The 21,799-nt window shown below is 46.0% G+C and overlaps 1 long non-coding RNA gene across 2 annotated transcripts; it reads left to right on the forward strand.

Moving 5' to 3' along the window:
• Positions 1–17,291: 17,291 nt before the first annotated feature.
• On the forward strand, positions 17,292–21,799 carry LOC123134157 (uncharacterized). 2 transcript variants are annotated; one of them, XR_006465544.1, is made up of 4 exons: positions 17,292–18,091; positions 18,189–19,563; positions 19,752–20,638; positions 21,255–21,799. It is a non-coding gene; the product is annotated as an uncharacterized lncRNA (long non-coding RNA). The 2 variants fall into 2 exon arrangements; XR_006465543.1 differs by having other exon boundaries at positions 19,752–21,799.

A 21,799-nucleotide genomic window follows, 5' to 3' on the forward strand; every position in this document is an offset into this window, starting at 1 on the left:
TTCATAAAATCTAAAGCCAAAATATTATCACAAGAGGTAGAAGGCATGAAAATATTGCAACTCAGTTTGCACATATAAGTAATGCTCTTATTCATTTCAAAAGGTTGACAATGTTCATCATTAAACCATCCCAATATTGGTGAATAAACCTTACTTGCATCAAATTTACATGCTACAACATGCTTAAATAAGCAAACATGCAATAAGTCATTTGACACAAAATCATCACCAAGATTAGAGGTCATATCAAAATGATTAAACATTGGCACAATTATTTTCAAACATATTTGATCCAACTCTGATTTATTCCCTGATTCACATGGTTCTTTCATATTAACAGTTAATTCAATGTGTCCACTCGAAATTGTTGATCTTTTAGTTGTTTGATCACATGGCAAAGTCAAATATCAACATAGTCCTCTAAAATAGGTGGTGTGATCAAAGTAGTGGGTAGCTGATCAGATAGTGCATTTTAATTGACAAGGCATTCCTCATTCTCATGTAGTGGTGAAAGATAGGTACCTTTGTCATTACCTCTTATGACCAACTCAGCTGATGTAGCCACTCTCAGGGGTAATGTGTCACATGGTGGAGGTAACAACGGATTTGATTGTCATAGTACAACTAGTAGTTAGGGAAACACGTCGCTTTATTTCCTGTTCAGCTTTCCAAGCAAGACGAAACAAACAGTCCATAGGATAACACTCTTCATGAATTAGTATCTTCTGAATATCACGGTTTAATCCTCCCCAAAATCTATCCATTAAATCTTCTTCACATTCTTCTAAAAATGTATGCAACAAGGTTGTTTGTAAATCATCATAATATTTTGTTACGATGTCACTACCTTGTTTTAAATGTTCTAGTTTTTTAATCATGCCACGAGTATAACAAACATCGACGAATCTATCTCTCATGAGAAGTTTTAAATCATCCCAAGTAGTAGGTATATAATCGGGGTATAACTGACAATGTTCGCTCCACCAAACTAAAGCAAAGCTACTTAACGTACTAACCGCAGATTTAACTTTTCTATGCTCATTAAAATTATGAGAAGGAAATATAGCATTTATTCATACTCCCATTCAATATATAAATCGGGCCTAAAACGACCAGTAAATGGTGGCATGGAAACATGAACTTGATTATGTGCATTCTGATGTTGTTGCTCCTCTTGTGACGGTTGTTGTATTTTCTTATGTGGTGGCAAATCTCCCACGATCGATGAAGCCCAAGAACTAACAACTCTGGAACCTGCCATGATTAGTAGAAACAAAAAAATCGAGAATAATGTTCCTATGAACTACTAGGATGTGGTGGTAAAGCGCTCACATGAAAGAAAATATCAATATCTTACAAGTTTTTACCATGCAGCAGGTGGTGACAGGTAACCGGCAGTGTCAAATAACTCTGAAGATTGAGTAAAGCGATTGCCAGGGGAACATGCATATACATGGTGTAGAAATATGTGGAGTTGGGTTGGCTATATATGGTAGCAAAAGATTAGCAATAATCAATTCAGAGATGCAATGTTGAATAAACGTTCAACGACGGTACTGTGCTGGTCCTAGGCTAGACCGGACTAGAGACGCGAGCCTAGAACACTAATGAGGTCACTGCGTAGCACAACTATCATCAATAAAGGATATGAAGTAGCTCTGGACAGCAACATATAAGTGAAGATCACAACGATAGTAAAGATAATGATGAAAACAACAGCCAGGCAGGATATACAACAATTATCTCTCCAACTTTCCTCTTGAAACGTTTAAGCCAATTTTCTGATAATTTTTTCAAATAATGCTACTAACTCAAGCTTTACAATGCAAAAAGAATCACTCAATTCCAAATTGATATGAGGAGTCAAAGAATTCTAAAACTGGCCAGAAAAACTAGAACAAGCTGTCTGCGCGAACTTCGGAGGGCAAAAAGACATATTTAGAAGCGGATTTTGAGACGCCAAATATTAAATAAGATTTTGCAACTATTCAGATGCGGCTCATTGCTAGCTTTAATTTGAGTACTTGTGGAGCCAAGACGGACTTCGTATGAAAAAGATATGTCTGTTTTACTGAAAACTGTGCAAAACATATTCCAATCCGAATTCAGTTATGAGACTGATTGTAGATAGATCTGAAACTTCTTTTTTTTTATCTTTTTTTCTCTCACTTTTTCCTTTTTCTTTCTCTCCTTTTTTCTCTGACTTTTTAACTTTTTTTCTCTCTGCCTTTTTTCTCTCTCTCCCTCTTTCCAAGACAAACTAGATAAGATGCAGATTAGATCAAGCGAAGATGTGAACGACCTCAACTATGATTGTGACAATGAACGATGGGTAGCACGTGGAGGAAATTGATGGATGGGGTTGTGGACAGTGGAAGGGATAACGATGCAGCGGCGACGTGACTAATGTGAACAGAACTCGAAACTCTAAACGAACTAGACACTAAGATCAGCAACTCGACACGACGATGCAACCGATAATTCAATAATGCAAAAAAAGAAAAGAAAATTGCAAAGGTTTAGACTGGCTAGGACAAAGAATGAATAGATCTAACTTTTTTATGGCTTTTTCTTGGATAATAGGTAAGAAAATAAATCCAATCTAGGGATAACGAGAAATTCTCACCGAGCAACCTGAAAACTGATACCACTTGATAGAGGCGGGGTGTCCTGATATTTTGATGAGATGATAACTATCGATTTGGTGGAGCCGACTTTAACGATCCGACTACAAACGTGCATGATGTTGCGCCTTAGCAATCACTAAACCAATATCCCGAGGTTACTGACGATGCTGGAAGCACGATCAGCCTGACCACAAAGGTCTATTCCTGCATGCAATTGAAGAACAAACAAGAATATGATAATGCAATATGAATATTGCAAATATAAATGAAGTATTGATAATGGTGGGGATCCGTAAGCGTTCTTGGCCTGGTCGTTGGACACAAACGAAATACACAAAGTTGCAATGGCTAACTTTTAACTAAACAAATCCCCAAAAAAAGCTACTAGATGGATCTACTTATATAGGAGAAAGTGGTGGCGGCCAAGGAGGTGGGAGGACATCCCAAAGCAGCCTAAAACTAACCCTAGGTCGTACAAGGCTCATGGGCCCAAGTGGAGGTGATGCAACACCTTTGGACTTGTAGTTTGACTCGGATTCTGCTGCAATGTCAGATTATTTCATTGATAACTCAACGCTCCGAACGAATTTGAAGGTTAATCCAATTGGGTTGGAAAGAGCACAAAATCTACTTTCCAACAGAAAAATAATCACCCAATTCAGAGTTTGTATGAAAGAGTTCTTGGCATTTTTAGTCAGGTATGTCTGTGCAGTCGGAATCTGAATCCAGAACGTGAGCGACTTGGACTCTCAATCTTCTCTTGGCCCAAAAGTGACGTGAGAGGACTTTTTAAACAACACCTAAACTTATCTTTTTCCCTTATGTTCATATGTGGATTGTACAAATGTCCCATACACCTGCAATTAGACATGGCACAAAAGTTTGTGAAGTATTTTTGTCTTGGATGACATAAATAAATTATTGCATAGTTTGCAATAGAAATCACCACACAAATATACATGTATGCAATATTTTTGGTCGTATCCAATGTAGTCCTATCCTCATCACCTGGGTATGGAGATCGGTGGGTAAGTTGCATGGGCAAACTAGTAGATGTTGATAATGGAGGCTGTCGGTGTCAAAACTGGTGGATCCCGGGTAGGTAACAGGAAGCAAGGGACACAATTTTTACCCAGGTTCGGGCCCTCTCGATGGAGGTAAAACCCTACTTCCTGCTTGATTAATATTGAAGATATGAGTAGTACAAGAGTAGATCTACCACGAGATTGTAGAGGCTAAACCCTAGGAGCTAGCCTATGATGATTATGATTGCAATTGTGATTGGCCTTCTCAGGACCAACCTCTCCGGTTTATATAGACACAGGAGAGGGCTAGGGTTTACATGGAGTCGGTTAAAAGGAAGGAAACACAATATCCGGATCGCCAAGCTTGTCTTCCATGCAAAGGAGAGTCCTATCCGGACACGGGACGGAGTCTTGAGTCTTGTATCTTCACGCTACAACATCCGGATGATGTATATAGTCCGGCTGTCCAGATACCCCCTAATCCAGGACTCCCTCAGTAGCCCCTGAACCAGGCTTCAATGACGATGAGTCCGGCGCGCAGTCTTGTCTTCGGTATTGCAAGGCGGGTTCCTTCTCCGAATACTCCAAAGTAATTGTAGACCGTATCCGGATCTGCAAAATGATCTTCACATACCACTGTAGAGAGAATGATATTTCACAAACATAATCTTCTGACCACGTGACATGTCATTAAGGTCGGGTCATTATTCGAACCGTTTTCCCACAACCAGCCATAGCGCAAATTGCGAGGCGGTTTCTTCTGCACGTTTTGCCATAGCAGAGATCGTGTCCCCTTATTGTGGGATTCTCATCAATACGGGCATGGGTAATCCAACTGCACCGCTAATCGCGGCGAGTGGGGAACGAGCGGGTTCCACCAGGCAAGTGGGGAGGTGCAAAAAAGCTTTCACCGTCTCTATAAAGAGATAAGGTCTCTTCCTCTTTACCCACACCTCCTCCTTCCGTTAGTCCCTTCCCCTCTATTCGAGCTCTAGCGCCCAAGCATTCCTCCTCTCCATCGAAGAGAGGGTTTTTTGAAGATGTCCGGATCTGGAGCAGGAGGCAAATGGATGGCCTCTACCGTCCAAGAGAAGGATATCAACAGGCTCCGAGAGGCCGGGTACCTGGCCAAGAAGATCGGCCATCGTCTTCCACCGGCGGGACAGATCGTCTCTACTCCGGAGCCCCACGAGAGAGTCATGTTTCTTCCTCATTTTGTCCGTGGGCTCGGGTTTCCCCTTCACCCATTTGTTCGCGGAGTCATGTATTACTATGGGATTGATTTTCATGATCTTTCCCCCAATTCTTTCCTCAATATCTCGATGTTCATTGTCGTGTGCGAGGATTTTCTCCGGATTTCGCCTCACTTCGGCCTGTGGCTGAAGATCTTCAATGTGAAGCCGAAGGTGGTGAGTGGCGAGCACGCCGAGTGCGGCGGCGCCATGGTGAGCAAGATGCCCAAGGTCGTTTGGCCGACGGGTGCCTTCAACGACTCCGTCAAGGAGTGGCAGCAACAGTGGTTCTATATCACCGAACCACGTGGCAAAAAGTGGGCCGCAGCTCCTGAGTTCAGATCCGGAGCCCCACTGCGGCTCACGTCCTGGCCCAAGAAGGGACCGAACTGGTCCTGTCCGATGAGCTGTCACTGCTCCAGACGCGCGTTCAGAGTGTGGTCGACAAGGACGTCAAGCTCGTCGACGTAGTCCAGGTGATGTTAGTTCGCCTGGTTCTCCCTTGCCAGCGCCAAGCCTGTAATTTGTGGGAGTACGACCCAACCGAGCACCAAACCCTCCGGGAGCTCTATGATTCCTCCCACGAGGATATCTGGAAGGTGCTCTTTAAGTCCGAAAAATCATGGCCAGGCTCCGCCGAGGACCGTGGGTATCAATTATCCCATTCTGCAAGCCCGGTAAGTTATAGCCACGCTCTGTCCATCCAGGCTTCAGTTGGCATGTCCTGAGGGAGACATTTTTATCGTGCTTTATCATGACCCCAGGGATGGATAAAAAAGGTGGAGCAGATACATTGTCCGGCCCCGCTGCCGGAGGAACCGGCCGGACCTCTTCTGACGAAGATGCTGGTCCCAGCGCCTTACGAGGCGCCAAAGAAAGAGGCCTCCAAGAAGGTCAAAAAGACCCGGAGCAGCGTCCGTCGCCGTGAGCCTTCGGACGCAAAATCCGAAGACTCCAGCGACGCTCCTTCTTCCAAAGATGAGGAGGAGGAAGCAGAGGAGGACGAGCCTCACTCTGGAGGTGGGAAGAAAAGGACGGCCTCCTCATCCCTGGAGGCCAAATCGCCTAAGAGGGGGAAAGGTTCCCTCCCGGAAGCATCCACCACGGCTGCCGATGACAGCCCGGAGTGGGATCCCAGGGCCCAGCCCCTGGAAAAGTCGTAAGTATACGAAATTCGAACACGCATATGCGTCCGGGGTTTTTTGGGTATAGTATTTTTAACTGTCGCCATATTTCGTACAGCCTGGCGAGGTCTCACGCCGAACGATCCTCATCGGAGGATTCACTGAACTCAGATGCTTTGGCGAGCGAGACACCTCCGGAGGCTCCTTCCCCGAAGTCCAGGCGTGACACCGAGGTGTCGTCTCAAAGAGACCCGGACCAGGGGAGGCATGTCTCTGGGGCCGGACACGCGGGGGCGGATAAGGCCCCGGAGACCTCTAAGGCTCCAGGATCGAGCGAGCAGCCACCTTCGATGGTGGGAGGCCTGCCTACCCCGCTAGCATCCTCTGTCCAAGCAGAGCTGCTAGGCGGTCTATCGACAGTGTTGAAGAGCGCATCTATTGTCAATGAACATCGGACCCTCATGGGTGCGGTGGCTGAGAAGATTTAGTCCGCCGAAAGCGGGCTGAATGAGTCCTGCCTTGGCCTTATAAAGGCCTTTGAGGTATGTTTTCTAAGAAACCTTTGAGGAATCATCATAATATGAGTAGTAGCCCCGGATACACTGTCCGGCGGCAAAAAGAGAGCCAGGCAGGGGATCAAATCCTCTGCTTTTGCAGGAGCCTTTGTTAATGTCGTATACCCCTTTGTGTGAAAACAGGCGTCTGCAGAGAAGATGGCCGCTCATAAGGCGGAAGTGTCCGGACTGAAGCAGAGCCTGGAGCGGGCCGAGGAGGAGCTTGGCCGTGTGAAAAAGCAATTGGAGGACAAGCAAGGTATGTTGAAATATTGTCGTGAATTTGGCACGAATGAGTAATTGTGCCTTGTGAAAAGTATTTGTATTGTATGCCCTAGGAGCGAGTGCCGAATACGAGGCACTAAAGAAGGTTGTGGCTGATGCCAACGAGAAGGCTGCCACCAAGCAGGCGCTTCATGAGAAACACGAGGCCAGGGTCATCGCAGCTGAGCGAGAGCTCCAGGAGGCTGTGAGGAAAAGCGAGGGCTTGGAGTAGAGTCTAGTAGGTAAAGAATCCAAACTCACCCAGGCTCTCAAAGCTGCAGAAGATGCTCGGGAAGAAGCCCAAGGTGTTGTGCGGGACATTCGGGAGGCCCGGAAAGTTGCGGCTGGTAAGGCCTTCTGTATTCTTAGCCATTTGTATATGATAATGGGAAGAATTCTAAGCGGCAAGCTAAATTCTTATTTTTCCAGGGGCGTTTGTGGATCTTCCTTGCAGCATATCAGATGCCGCCCAATTCTACCGGACCGAGGAGAGGAAGTCTACGGAGAGGGATTTCTGGTCGCAGTATTTGGCGCCGAACTATCCGGTGCCCTTTATCGATCAGCTGAAGCAGCTGGTCGAACTGCACCAGGCGGCCGAACTAGCCATGAAGGACTTGGTTGTCCGGTTGTGGCCTGCGGAGCCAATTCCGAGCAGTTACTTTGGGCTCGTGAAGTGGATTGTGGGCACCTGTCCTCGGCTTGATGCTGTTAAGCAATCGGTCTGCATAGAGGGTGCACGTATGGCGTTTGCCCGTGCAAAAGTGCATTGGGGGAAGCTTGACACGGAGAAGCTGATGACTGAGGGGCCGCCAGAGGGTAAGGAGCACCGCAAGCCCGAACTGTACTACGAAGGTGTACTGAAAGGAGCTCGCCTTGCGGCGGATAAGTGTACAAAAGACATTATATTTCCCTAAGGGCATTCGTGCCGTTCTTTGTAATATGGGATACTGGCACTTTTATTATTTATTGCATGTTTTGTTTGAACACTTGTTCTTCCTGTGCGGCTGTTTAGTGTATGTAAATACTGAGAGTTGGCCAGTCGTCGGCTTCTGCCCCCATGAAAGAAATTCAGGGGTGTTCGGGTCATACCGGAAAACTCTTTATCCCATGGCTGGGTCCTTTTAAGGAGGTGTTCCTCACCACGAACCAAGCAATCGGACTATAGGGCTTTACCACTCTCACTTAGCCATAGGAATTCGAGTATGGTCGGCGCAGCCCCTAGTGTTCGGAAGCCCGAACTAGGGGCTCTATTAGCGCCTGATCGGAAGACCGATCTGTCGCACTCTGCATTTATGATGGCGTTATGCGGAATAAATCTTCAAGGATTTTACAACCTCTCGAACAGCTGACCAGCTCTCGCTGTATCATGACAGTCGGTTTTCGGCTTTCTCTACTGAGGTGCTCGTCCAAAAGAACCGGGACACAATCGCAGTAGTTCTCCCTGCGCTACCTTAGCCGATATAACGGAACATAAGGTACCAAAATAAGGGAGCCGGGCAAACCCAACCAATGACCCAAGACATGATTCGGAGCTGATGCATATAGTGCTATAAGTTCGGGGTGCCGAGCGGCCGAGAAGGTGGTCGGACTTTATTGTCGTACTGTGAAGCCCCTAGCATAATCGGGCATGACACGAGGCGTCGATGAGAAACGACAGTCGGTAAGTGTTATTTAAGTCTACGCATTGTAGTAGGATGATATGTCTATGCATATGATTGCGATTTATGATTATAAAAAGATGTGTTTTTGGCGGAACCTGTGATAGCCGGACTGGAGGGGCTGTCAGTGGGTCTGAAGTGAATCCGGACTGCCTTCTTTAGGGGGGGTGTCACATGCATGTTCCTGCCCTTGTGTGTCCGGGCCAATTCCACATCGCCAATCCTGTTCTGCGTCAAGGTTAGTCTGTAAAGGCAAATACTTGGAGGCAGCTGAATGTCCTCTTGTGGCTGGTCCGAGGGTTCCTGATCGGACCCTGGTTAGCCCAGCCGATATGCCGTGAAGTAGCACGGACTCCTCGGTTGGTGTCCGGATAGTTGGTTGTCATATCAGAATTTTGATAGGCCTGCCCGACTCGCTACTCTGGCAGCTGTATGATTTCCGCTCTAAGGGCGGGGTTCGGCCTTGCCCATAGGTGTGGTTATATCACACGGTGTTGGCCCAATGGTTTACCACGTGGAGTCTAGTCAACGTGGTTCATCCCGTTAGCGTATGGTAAATTACCGTATGAGGGGAAGGTGCAGACGAATTATTCTTTGGCGTTACAGTTTGTGGTGATCCGAAGACCACCGTTAGAGTGGTGGGCCAATAAAACTTGGCCTCTGCACCTGGCATCTTTTAAAAGATGTTATTTGTGGTTTCATACCCGCGGGGGCTTTATGTGTTATGGAGCCCCCGGACTACTAGGTCCAGAGGTACTGCAATTGAATTGCAATGGTTGATGTGATCGGGGGCGATCGGCCATACTTTCATACTCTAGGGGGTCTCTTAACTAGACGCCTTCTCTCATTGTTTCTCGCACACGACCAGCCGCCTTGTTTTGAGGATCCGGCATTCTCTATTGGTATGCTTTGCCATCCTCCTAGGAGTACCATGAATTTCACATGGTTGATCAAGTGTGTGGCTCGGGCGGAATAGGCTTGAGCTGTTCTTTGTCCACTTACCGGACTAGGAGTTGCTGGACTTGGCACCAGCTTCTCTGACTTGATGTTTATGACCATTGCGCCGAGGCTTGAGGATGCCTCTTCGTGTGTCCTTCGTATTGTCTTGGAACGTAGTAATGTGTTGACATTGGGGTATGTGCCTTGGGTTCTCCTGCTTAGGTTGAGGTAGCCAGTTGTGTCATGTGTGCCCTTTGTCGGGGCGGTCGAGTCCGTATTTTTCGGTGGCCAGTACCTTGGTCCACCTATCCACGAGTAAATCTTGGTCAGCTTAAGCTGTTGTTGCTTCCTCTGCAGGCTCCTTGTCGTGGCCATGAGCCGTCGCTTGAAGCGAACTTGTTCCACTGGGTCTTCAGGCATGCCGGATTCGTCATTGCCGAGGCTTACCTCGTCCTCGGAGGGGGCGTATAGTTGTCCCTTTCCAAGTATCCCACCATGGCCAGTCCGGCCTGCTTAAAGGCAGGCTGATCGGTGTTGTATCCATCCTTGGCGCCCTCTGGATTGTTTTCATCTCCTGTGTCGGTATTACTGTGGCGGGGCTTAGAGTGGTGTTGACGACGCCCATGCTTTCCTTTTTTCCCCGAGGGGTTATCCTCCGTTGCCTCATCACCATTGGTTTCCTTTGGAGTATCCACCATATATATATATCATAGGAGGAGGTGGTTGTCCACCGCCCAGTGAGCGGTGGTTCATGTTCTTCTCCTGCATCGTCATCCATACCGTCGATGTCTTCGGAGTCGAAGTCAAGCACGTCGGTTAGATCATCGACCGTGGCAATGAAGTGGGTGGTGGGTGGGCAGCGAATTCCTTCATTGCCTGCTTCCCGCTCGAGCCGGACATAGTTCGGCCCAGAGCCTCCTGACAAAGAGAGGGACTTTAATGAGTTCAGCATGTCGCCAAAGGGTGAGTGTTGGAAGATATCTGCAGCGGTAAACTCCATTACCGGAGCCCAACCAGGCTCGACGGGCTCGGGAGTGCGCGGACTGGAACCTACAACCGGATACGAGTCCGGGGGTCCGGAGTCACAGGCTTCCTTAGAAGCGAGGCATGTGTTCGGCTCTACCGCCGATGAGCGTGCGGCCTGCGGGGCAGGGTCCATCCCTTCGTCCTAAGGCAACGCAGCCTGTTCCGGATTTAGGTCCGGGGCTACTGCGGGGGCGATGTGCCGAGCATTGTCCGACAGCAGGTCCAAGCCATGCTCATCGTGACTGTCCGGTGCTCCTGGCACAGGCCCGAATCCGTCAAAGATCAAGTCTCCACGGATATCCGCCGTGTAGTTCAGGTTTCAGAACCTGATCTGGTGGTCAGGAGCATAGCTGTCGATCTGCTCTATATGGCCAAGCGAATTGGCCCGCAGTGTGAAGCCGCCGAACATGAAGATCTGTCCGAGGAGAAAAGTCTCACCCTGGACCGTGTTGTTGATTATGATTGAAGGAGCCATCGAGCCTTGCAGTGACGACACAGAGGAACTCTCAATGAAAGCACCAATGTCGGTGTTAAAACCGGCGGATCTTGGGTAGGGGGTCCCGATCTGTGCGTCTTAGGCTGATGGTAACAGTAAGCAAGGGACACAATGTTTACCCAGGTTCGGGCCCTCTCGAGGTAAAACCCTACTTCCTGCTTGATTAATATTGAAGATATGAGTAGTACAAGAGTAGATCTACCACGAGATTGTAGAGGCTAAACCCTAGGAGCTAGCCTATGATGATTATGATTGTAATTGTGATCGGCCTTCTAAGGACCAACCTCTCTGGTTTATATAGGCACCAGAGAGGGCTAGGGTTTACATGTAGTCGGTTACAAGGAAGGAAACACAATATCCGGATCGCCAAGCTTGTCTTCCACACAAAGGAGAGTCCTATCCGGACACGGGACGGAGTCTTGAGTCTTGTATCTTCACGCTTCAATAGTCCGGACGATGTATATAGTCCGGTTGTCCGGATACCCCCTAATCCAGGACTCCCTCAGAGGCCTTGCAGCAGTGGCAACCTTGCTAGGGTTTTGAGCGAGGGAGGGGTTGTGGTGGTGTGTGTGTGTGTGTGTGTGTGAGCGCGCGCGCGCCCTAGAAGGTTTTGGGGGGTGGAGGGGCTGTTTGAGTAAATTACGCGGCTACTGAAAATTTTACTACGCGGGAGTGAAATGTCGGGGCTATTGAAAATTTGGATGATGGTGCATCACACACGGTCCGGAAATAACAATCGTGTGTTATGAAACAGAAAAACCCTCGAGACGGGTAGATATTTTCGAGTGATGCAGGCAGGAGCGGCAACAACAAACATTACACACGCTTGAAACGTAATAACCGTTTGTTATCAAACAGAAAAAACCTGCAGGCGGGTAAATATTTTTGAGAGGGGAAGCCTCGTGGAGCTAATGTACTATGCTGATGTGCGTGACAGGGGCAACCGGCATGGCACACGGTTAGTGTGAGTGAACCATGTCTGTTGCGTCATCGACTTGCCTAATGTTCATAAATTTGGCGAAAATGACGCGGGAAAGGGTCAGAACACAAACACACTTGCATGTGGACCAAATATATGTATGAAAAGGGTGGTTTGATGTTCAAATACCAAATGCAACTTCGATGTGGCACCTATCTCGCAAAGCACGCGGTATTGCTTGCCCCCCTGTGTCGGCAGGAGGGAATCCTAAGCTATGAATGCATGCCCGCCCCCACGAAGGTTCGCCTACCAAAGTGCAAAGTAGCAGTCCCCCCTCATCACACACACACACACACACTTTCAGTCGGCGGGATAGGGCATCTCATCAAGATGTATTGTAAAATGTAGCAAGAATAATCCACCTTGGTCGTATAACCTCTCTCTTGTTGTTGGTCAAAGTGATGGTCGTCCATGCGACCCCAGATATGGGCTAGCTCACCAATAATCACGCAAGTAGCTAGTCCCCGAATACAACCACTGCATGTGTGTGGCCCAAACATATGTATGGAGAGGTGTTGATGTTTTAATACACAATGGAACAACTTTGATGTGGCACCATGCTTTTGAACCATAAATCCCCACACGGAGCAAGGGTTAGTTGACGATGCATATGTATGTCACACCACACTTCGAGCCGATGACGAGATTCATGCATGCATGCATAGTATGCGCTCAAACCTAATTAGGTCTGAATCTCACCATGACCTATACTACGATAACACGAACCAAAGGAAGAATCCGCCATGGCAACCTATCTTGTTGTCAGTCAAAGTGATTATGGATGTCCATGCGGGCCCATGAATATATAGGCTTGTCGCCGATAACCACGCGAGGGAGTGAACCGTTCAAAGACAACCACTACATGCATATGTGTGGAGGTGATGCGTGCATGCATGTTTGAATACCATTCACAACATTGATGTGGTGCATGCGTCGAAAATCGTACAGTCCCCACACAAAGCGAGATTGGTTCATGACGTGTCGTGGTACTAGCCACTTCGACTCGATGGGAGGGATGCATGCGTTCAAAATTGTATCATGTCATCCGAGAGCATGACCTATATACCATATTACAAACAAAAAAGTAATCCCCTCCTAAGTCAAATTAACCTCTCTTGTGATCAGGCAAAGTAGTGATGGACCAAGCAGGCCCACAGATGGAAAGCATCAATATCGCTGATAACCACATGAGTGAGTGCGAGAGGACAATCACCATCACTTTGCATGTGGGCCAAACATATGTTGAATACCCAAAATGCACAACTTTGATGTGGCACATGCCTCGAAAACCATGAAGTCCCCACACAGAGCGAGGTATGAAGCGTACTACATATGATAGTCCCCTTCCCCCTCTTCGACGCATACCATATGCTCCTACTGTAATACAACCCAAAAAGAATCCTCCTTGATGGTGAAAATTAACCTCTCGTGATGTAGGTCAAAGTGATACATGCATCAATGATGACCTCGCGGGCCCACAGATGGAAGCGTCAGACATGAGTGTCCAAGGATAACCACCGCCTGCATGCATGTGGCCCAAAGAGGTGTTGTGTGATGTCTGAATAGCCGATTCATAACTTTGATGTGGCATGTGCCTCGAAAACCGAAAAGGCCCGACACTGAGTGAGGTGTACTTGTTCACGGATGCGTATGTATAGTATATATGCTAGTCCCCTCCCACCTCTTCGACGCGAACTATATACTCCCACTATAACACACAAAAATATTCTACCTTGCTGGTCAAATTAACCTCTCCACCGGCTGTTGGTCAAAGTGATGGAAAACGACCTCGCGGGCCCACAGAGAGCATCGCATGCGAGTGAGTGTCGTGTAGGACAACCACCGACTGCATGTGGCCGAAACATGTATGTATGAAAGGGTCGTGAATGTTTTAAATAACGAGTTCATGACTCTGATGTGGCACCTGCCTCACAAAACGGTCAACCCACACGGCGGCTCACGACTCGTAGTGTACTGACACCCCCCCCCCCAAATGAACACACACACAAACACACACCGTGCATCCACCGCAACTATGATGCATGTTAAATTTTCCCGCGGTGAACATATGTACCAAAGGAGGGACATTTTAATTTTGAAAAAAATCAGAGATCATTAAGACGTTTTAGTACATTGATTAATTTTCTAGGGGTATAACGTGCAAAAATCAAATTTGAGCTACATGCACATGTGACAGTGCACCTAAATGGATTGGGAAAACACATGTGTCTCACTAGGTGCATGTTTACTCCCCGTGCAAGAAATTTCAAACATTGAGAATCTTGATTTTTAAATTCTAGTACATCCAAAACTTAATTGAAATTCATGAAACTTATCGTGTTGTCATATGGACACCAATACACAATGGCATTGTACTTTTTTGTCAAATTTGAGACCAGTTTTGATGTAATTTTATCTTCTTACAAACGAGAGATTATTAATAATTGGGAACCGATATCGCAAATGGATTATTTATTCGAACCGTGGGCGTTAGACCAACAAAGGATATGTGCCATGCTTCGGTTAAGCAATAAAGCGAAAACATTAATCATCAAAATAGAAAAACAATATACATGCCGCCATGCTACCGTGTGTCGTGCGAGCAGGCATGAGTTCATGGGACGCATGCGAGCAGTCCGCCGCGCAGGAAGACCGAGAGGCATGTGTGCAGGTGTGTGAATTGACGGGAGGCATGCTCGCGGCACAGTGTCATCGGGAGGTGCACGAATAACTGTGTGAAATGACGGTAGACATGCCAGTAGTCCGGTGCGCAGGCTCATCGGGAGGCGAGCCATCGATTTAACCGCCGCCCGCCTCTCTCCCACTACTCCATATTAATGGTGCACCCGAGCGGCGCACCCTATCCTCGCCACACACACAATCCTCTCTCTCTGCTTGAATCCTCGATGCCGCTCTCAATCCTCAAAGCCGTCAGTGTATGAGGATGCTGTCGAAGCGCCCCGTTGGAGGGAGTGGTGACGCCAGGGCTGCTGAAGCACCACAGCATGGCGTGGAGATGGAAACAGAGGTTGTCGTCGCCGCCGGCAAAGTATCGCTGAACCCTGACGTCAACGACGGCGTCGTGCTTCCACAGCAGGAGCCGGAGTTCCACACCAACTGCAGTGATGACTCGGGCGACGACTCCAACACCAACGTAAAACCGGTTAGTCATCTATACCCATTTATGTGTCAAATACATCCTAGGGTTTCTTTGGTTACTCTTGCGTCCTGCCTCCCCTTTTTGGAATAGAAATTCTATGGTTATGTTCTCCCAATCCATGAAACGAAGTTAGTTTCGTTAGATCTATAGTGTATTGATTGTTTGAATGGTACAAGTGATAAGTGATTAGTTGTTTCATTTGTGCAAATGGTTTCTGCTAATAATCTGACTAGGGTTAGTGTTCGTGCTAACAATTCCTGGCCAAGTCTTGACAATTGATTTTGAATGACCTACATATATGTTTGTGCCATTATTTTCTTCAAGATTGGTCTGTACATAGACCATTGTACTTAAAAATCAAACCAAAATCTCTGCATATGTCTAAAAAAATAGCCATAAATTCCTAAGCCTACTTTACGGCATGTAAACATTGATTTGATGCCAAATTTTGGCAACTGCCAAATGTTCGCTAGAGATTAGTTTGTAAACGTTAATTTGATGCCACATTTTTTACTATATGTATAGCTGTTGTCTGACCATGTCGACAGTGAGGATGAAAATGGCCAGAGGTGGTACAAGAGGCAAATCCTTAGGGAGCTTTATGCGGGAATGCCTAACAGGCATATTAGGACCTGGGACGGCGGCTTTTGATGCCCATTTTGCAACCAAAAACTTCATCACATGTATCAAAGTGTTCTGCCGCATGGAAGAGGATGAGTTGTTGGCTCCTTCAAGCAGAAGTATTCTCGCAGGATGGCGCCCGCTGTGTACGCCGAGTACCTGGAGAAGCTTCAGGGTCGTCTCGGCAGATGAGATGAGATGTGGGACCGAACTATGTATGGCTATGTAGTGTCTTAATTATAAATGCGCTTGAGTATGCTTAATGACGGTTGAACTATGTACTTATGGTTGAACTCTGCTTGTGTATGCTTATTATCTATGTCTGGGTATGTTTAATCTATGTTTACTTATGTCTAAATGTGGGATATGGATGCAATCAGTTCGGTTGATGGAATCTACCTCCGTCTTGGTTTATTGGTCCCATTTATAATTTGGGTTAAATTTTGACCAAAGATTTAACTGAAAAAATGTTATTGCAGGTCAGCAAAAATTTCATCGTTGGATGCATATTTGAACATAGTGTTCAATGATATAATTTTTGGTGACATTCATATACATTTGTTAGTTCAATCTTTGGTCAAATTTGGCACAAATTATGAAGGGGGCCAATAAACCAGGACGGAGGTAGTACGTCAATCACACATGGTTCCCAAAATTGGAACAGTGTGCAATGACTTTAATTTTCCCTGTTACATCAATCACACACGGTTGGCTCTAGCAAACTATTGCGTCTGAAACTCTTTGTGGGACAGGAAACTCTCACCACCCAATTCAAAAAAGAAAAAAGAAAACCCTCACCATCCACACGTCACAAAAACTCTCGCCACGCCCACCAACCCCTCCGATCCCCATTCACACCTACACAAGCTCCTCCGCGACTCTGCATGGCATTGCCTATCGCTGCGGCAACCACTTAGCTCGATGCATGTCGCCGCCAGGCTGCCGGCAAACCCCACCACATTTTGCCACTTCCGCTTGCCGCCGCCTATCGTCATCGACTTTGTCGACACTGCTCGCGGTCGATCAAGCTCCGTCCGATAGGGGAATCCGCGGTATTGAGGGTTTTTTCTCATGGACAACAAGGTAACTAATTTATGAGATATTATCTCATCTCTTATCCCAGTTCATCTGCCTCCTTTAATCACCCGGCCGAAATCACCGTGAATTCATTTTTATTCAAGCTGATTTGAGGATTTTCTTTCATTCATAGAGTGTATAGTGCGCAAACACATCTGGACTTTGTGGCCTCGGCCAGACATCCATGGAGTTCCATCTCACAGTACCAGATGACTTGAGGATGCACGCAGTATGTTGAATCTCACCCTAAATCGGCTGGCACGGCCTACTTTCCTAAACATATTAAGAAACAGTATAATGGGGCGAGCTACGGGCCACCACAGCATTTTTATATCGCTGGCCGTCGGATTCCATCGACCGCACGGCTTCTGGTCGTCTAAATCTAAATCTGTCTCTTGGGCTACTGTTCCGCAGAACCATCTAGCCGTGATGTGGTTAATCGAGCCGTATTATAGGTCGGGCTTTCTCGGGCCGCAGCTCCGTAGAATCATCTAGCTTGATGTGGTTAATCGAGTCATATTTGCAAAAAAAAGGTTAATCGAGTCGTATTAAACATTGGGCCTTCTCCCAGCAACGCAAACCTGGCGCCGAACTCGTGGCGGCGGCGCCGTATGGCGGGCACATGTTGCAAGTCCGGCGCTGGGAAACCCTATCCTTTCTCCCTTGCGAGGTAGCATGCCTCTCCACGACATCTTCCATGGGCTAGATTTTGGAGTACGAGAAGCAAGATCCGGAGTCTGTCGAACATATAGAGCTGGACCATCAGCCTCCTCGACTCTTCATTAGTGGCGGCGACACCGTCGCCCACCTCCACCCACGAGACCAGCCGCTCATCGCATCGCGATGTCTCTCCTCTCTCAACTTTTTTTCTTCTGCATGTATGACGAAAGTGGCCACGGGCGCGGCGTATCTGCTTCCGAGGTCCCGGCTGTCGCAGCCGTCTAGCATGTGGATGGGCATGACCCGACCCTCTAGCGGCAGGCACTCCACCTCCACATGCGGCTCGATCGGAGCGCCGGCTCATAGTGCTCCTCCCCACAATTTCTTGTTAATTGTTTCATGTTCAGACACAAATGTCATGTTGAGGTTGATATGTGTGCTTCCTCACCGATTGCAGTTTGGGAAGCTAGCTAATTTTAACTAAAGTAAATGTTAGGAAGATTTTACATCGATGGACAATCAGGTTTTTAGTGCTTGCTATTTCTTCAACACTCGGCTGCAGGTCTGTCCTATATGTCACGATGGCAGCATGACACCAATGAAAGTGATCTGAAGAATGCATTCTCTCAGCATGAACATGATACTGAAGGTACTAATTTATTTGTTTCGACCCTATTTGGTGTTTGATCCATGATTTGTGTTGATTAGAGATTGTTCTCTAACTGACGGATCTATCATATATACAGTTAAAGTAATACACCATCATGTGCTTAGGAAACCCAACAGATATGGTTTCTTCAAGTTCTCTTCAAAAAATGAAGCAGCAGTAAAATATGCTTCATGGCATTGGCATCCATAGATATATCACAAGCCATGTTCTTGCATGATAATATGCAGCCCTCGGTATGATTCTTGTCCTTATGCTAACACAATTTTTGCACATATAATTGTTTCGGCTGCTTGATCGAATAACTTAATATACGGTGCACTATGCTAAAATTTCAGATGCATAAGGTGCTTGTTCGATATCATATCTTCTATTCGGAATCTGCTTGATCGATGGAGTTTTTGTGTTATCCATTTGATCTAACAGCCACAATTTTTCATTATGATTTTCATAATTGCACGTTCGACAGATCATGATGTTGAAAAATTTCTTGCTGAAGCATTATGGCTAGCATGCAACAAACGATTTTTACCTCCACCTCGGATCATCCATAGCGGCACACATATTTATATTGGTATTTCAGTCTGAATTATAAATAATATATATTGATGTTCAAATGCTAAATCAGAATTGTATGTCATTTATGTGCTTCACATGACAACTCATAATTGTCTCTCACCGTTAATCTTTTAAATGTTTTCCTTGCCTGTTTTATATCTTGTATCTGCAGAAGATTTATAAAATCTCATGAGGCCTAACTTATATAGAGTTATTTGATGATTGTTTGAATCGGCTATTCTATACATTGTAAACAAGTTTTTCATTTATAACTATACTTTTCTTTCATAAATTTATATTGTCTTATTATTGTTTGCTCAAAATCAGTGGGCGCTGCAACGCGCGCCTTGATGTTCTAGTACTATATATTGCTGCATCTGGATAAAAGGTGCCACATGTAGCATATACGTCAAAGGGGAATTTTTTTTCCTCTTCTTTCTATATTAGGCAAATTAATGATGTATTGTCCTTTCGATTACTCTCATATTTTCATGACATCATGGTTACCCTATCTGTTTAATTATGGATTTTTGTCCTTTGATTTCAACTGTTGTACAATTCTTTTAGTTTTGCCCATATTTGCATGTTACCATATTCTTTAACAATCCTACCATTTTCTGTAGCGCGTCCCTTGCTATGCAACAGAATCTGTAGTACACAATCTTGCACTTTACAATCAAGACTGCAGGCTGAACACAAACAATGGATTTACAATCGTTCCTTCTGTAAGACTTGATAAATGTGGTCACTCCTATTTTGCCACGAGCGTATGGACAGAATTTATAAGTCTTATGTACAGAAAGCTGGCACTAAAATTGCACTGCACATAAAAGAGCCTCGTTGTGAGATATATGCTAACTTCCCCGACGATATCATCTATCCAGACTTTGTTCGAAGTAAGTGATCTTTTCAAGTATCTGCATGTTGACTTACCCAGCAATATCAAAGGAATTGTGTAGTATTTAAGCAACCAATTGTTATTCCATTTTCTTACTCTTTTCCTACCTAATAACTTCTAGTTATCAATACACTTTATTATTGCCCTGTTTTAACAAAATATTCTTTGTATTCCCACTTCTATTAGAAAGCGCCGCTGATGAGGAGACTCCGGAGGTGGAGAACGGGGCTGCCAAAAAGCGGAGGCGAGTCGAGACAGAACCGCAAGCGACTCCAGCAGGCCTAGACTTCATCAGCAGCCTCCCCGATGATATGTTGATAGTCATCATCTCCCTCCACCCAATCAAATATGGGGCACGGACAACCGTACTTTCCCGATGATGGCACCCCCTATGGCACTCCCCCCTCTTGACCTCATCGACACCCACGAGCTCTGCCATGACTATCGCAAAAGCTTGGATGCATTCTCCCATATCCTCGATAGTCACCCTGGCCCAACCAGAGGCCTTAGCATGGGCAAGTTCCGTTCCAACGGCAAGGACCAAGCCAAGCTTGACGACTGGTTCCGATCCCTCGCCCTAGACCAGCTCGAGGAGCTCACTTTTGATGATGGGCATATGCGCTCGCTGCCAACGTCAGCGCTTTGCCTCGCGCCCATGCTACACGCCGCCAAGTTGAGGAACTGCCATCCCCCCCCCCTTAATGGCGCGCCCGCTCTTATTCTACCACGACTGAAGCACCTCGAGCTCGTCACGTCTGCCTCCCAAATGGTGACATGGAGCGCCTGCTCTGTGGTTGTACTGCACTCGAGTACTTTTGTCTTCAGGCGATCAATGGATTGAGTAGCTTCCACATCACCTCCATGACTCTCCGAACTATTTATGTGTGTTGGTAGTGCTGCAAAAAGACATCATAGATGTGTACCACGGTATGGTCATTGAGGACACACCTTCACTTGTAGTTGATCAAGAAGGTCCAACAAGAATCAACGTCATTTCTGCACCGAAATTGACAGTGGTGGGCTACTCGTTTGACAAATACTCCAAATTTGTTATTGGATCCACATCTGTTCAGGTACAACAGCCGCCTTCTACCTCTCCTTCTAGAAATTAACGTTATTTCTAATTTTGAAGATGTATGTTCGTCTGTCGTCCAAAAAATGATTCCGACAAGCTTGACCACGAAACTGCGCACAGTGAAGGTCTTGGCACTAGAATCTATCGGCTCCAACCTGGACCAAATTGTCAGTTTCCTGAGATGCTTTCCATGCCTAGAGAAGCTATATATCTAGGTGATGTTCCTTTCTAGTTAAATATTAACAATAAGGGAGTTCAATTTGTGACACCTTTTTCCAAGTTTACAATGATACTACGATTTCTGAAGGAGTTTTGGAGGATTTCAATACATACATGTCCCCCTCCCCCATTTTGCTTGCTTGATCCATATGATTACAATCCATAAGCATTTGTCCTTTGGATTCAACTGTACTAGTTTTCTTAGGGAAATTTTCATCCACTCCAACCTCTTGTGAAGAAGACTACATTTTTCTAGATTGTAATCAAATGCCCATGTTAATCATGTCGGATCAAAGATGGAACATTAGTGCATTTTACAGATCCCGCAAACCAAATAGGCTTGTAGTAGTGTTCAAAACTGCATGTAGGAACTAACACATTTTCTTCTTTTGCAGATAAGATTAGGCCCAGTGGTCGATAATGTGATACAACATAATAATCACATCGAATGCCTAGATCTGCATCTCTCAGAAATTACTTTGAACTCCTATCGAGGGACCTTACAGGAGATTATATTCGCCAGGTTCTTTGTTGTCAGAGCAAGGGTGCTAAAGGTAATGAGGTTTGCCCTACATTTATTTCGCAAAAAAATGGTTTGTCGATTAGCGTCGGTGGCTGCGGCAGAATGGAATAGGCTCCGAAAATGCTGAATTTCATTTTGGAACCCCATACGTGACTTCTCAACAGCTGACCCCTTTGCAAAAATTATGAGGTTTCAAAACAAGCCTTACAAGTGGAGATATTAGTTTGAACCTCTCTTATATCCATGTTCAGCGGATCAATGCGGCGTTTGCAGCTGGTGAGCTGAATTTCATTTCTAATATCAGTTTGAACCTTGTAATCTTCGAATTTGAGCCATATAACTCTGGAATTTGAACCTTGTAATATTTTGAGTTTTTGTGGCACAATTGTTGAAATGGCGTCGTATGAGACTCATATA

Source organism: Triticum aestivum, chromosome 6B (genome assembly GCF_018294505.1).
Source record: "Triticum aestivum cultivar Chinese Spring chromosome 6B, IWGSC CS RefSeq v2.1, whole genome shotgun sequence".
NCBI lineage: Eukaryota > Viridiplantae > Streptophyta > Magnoliopsida > Poales > Poaceae > Triticum > Triticum aestivum.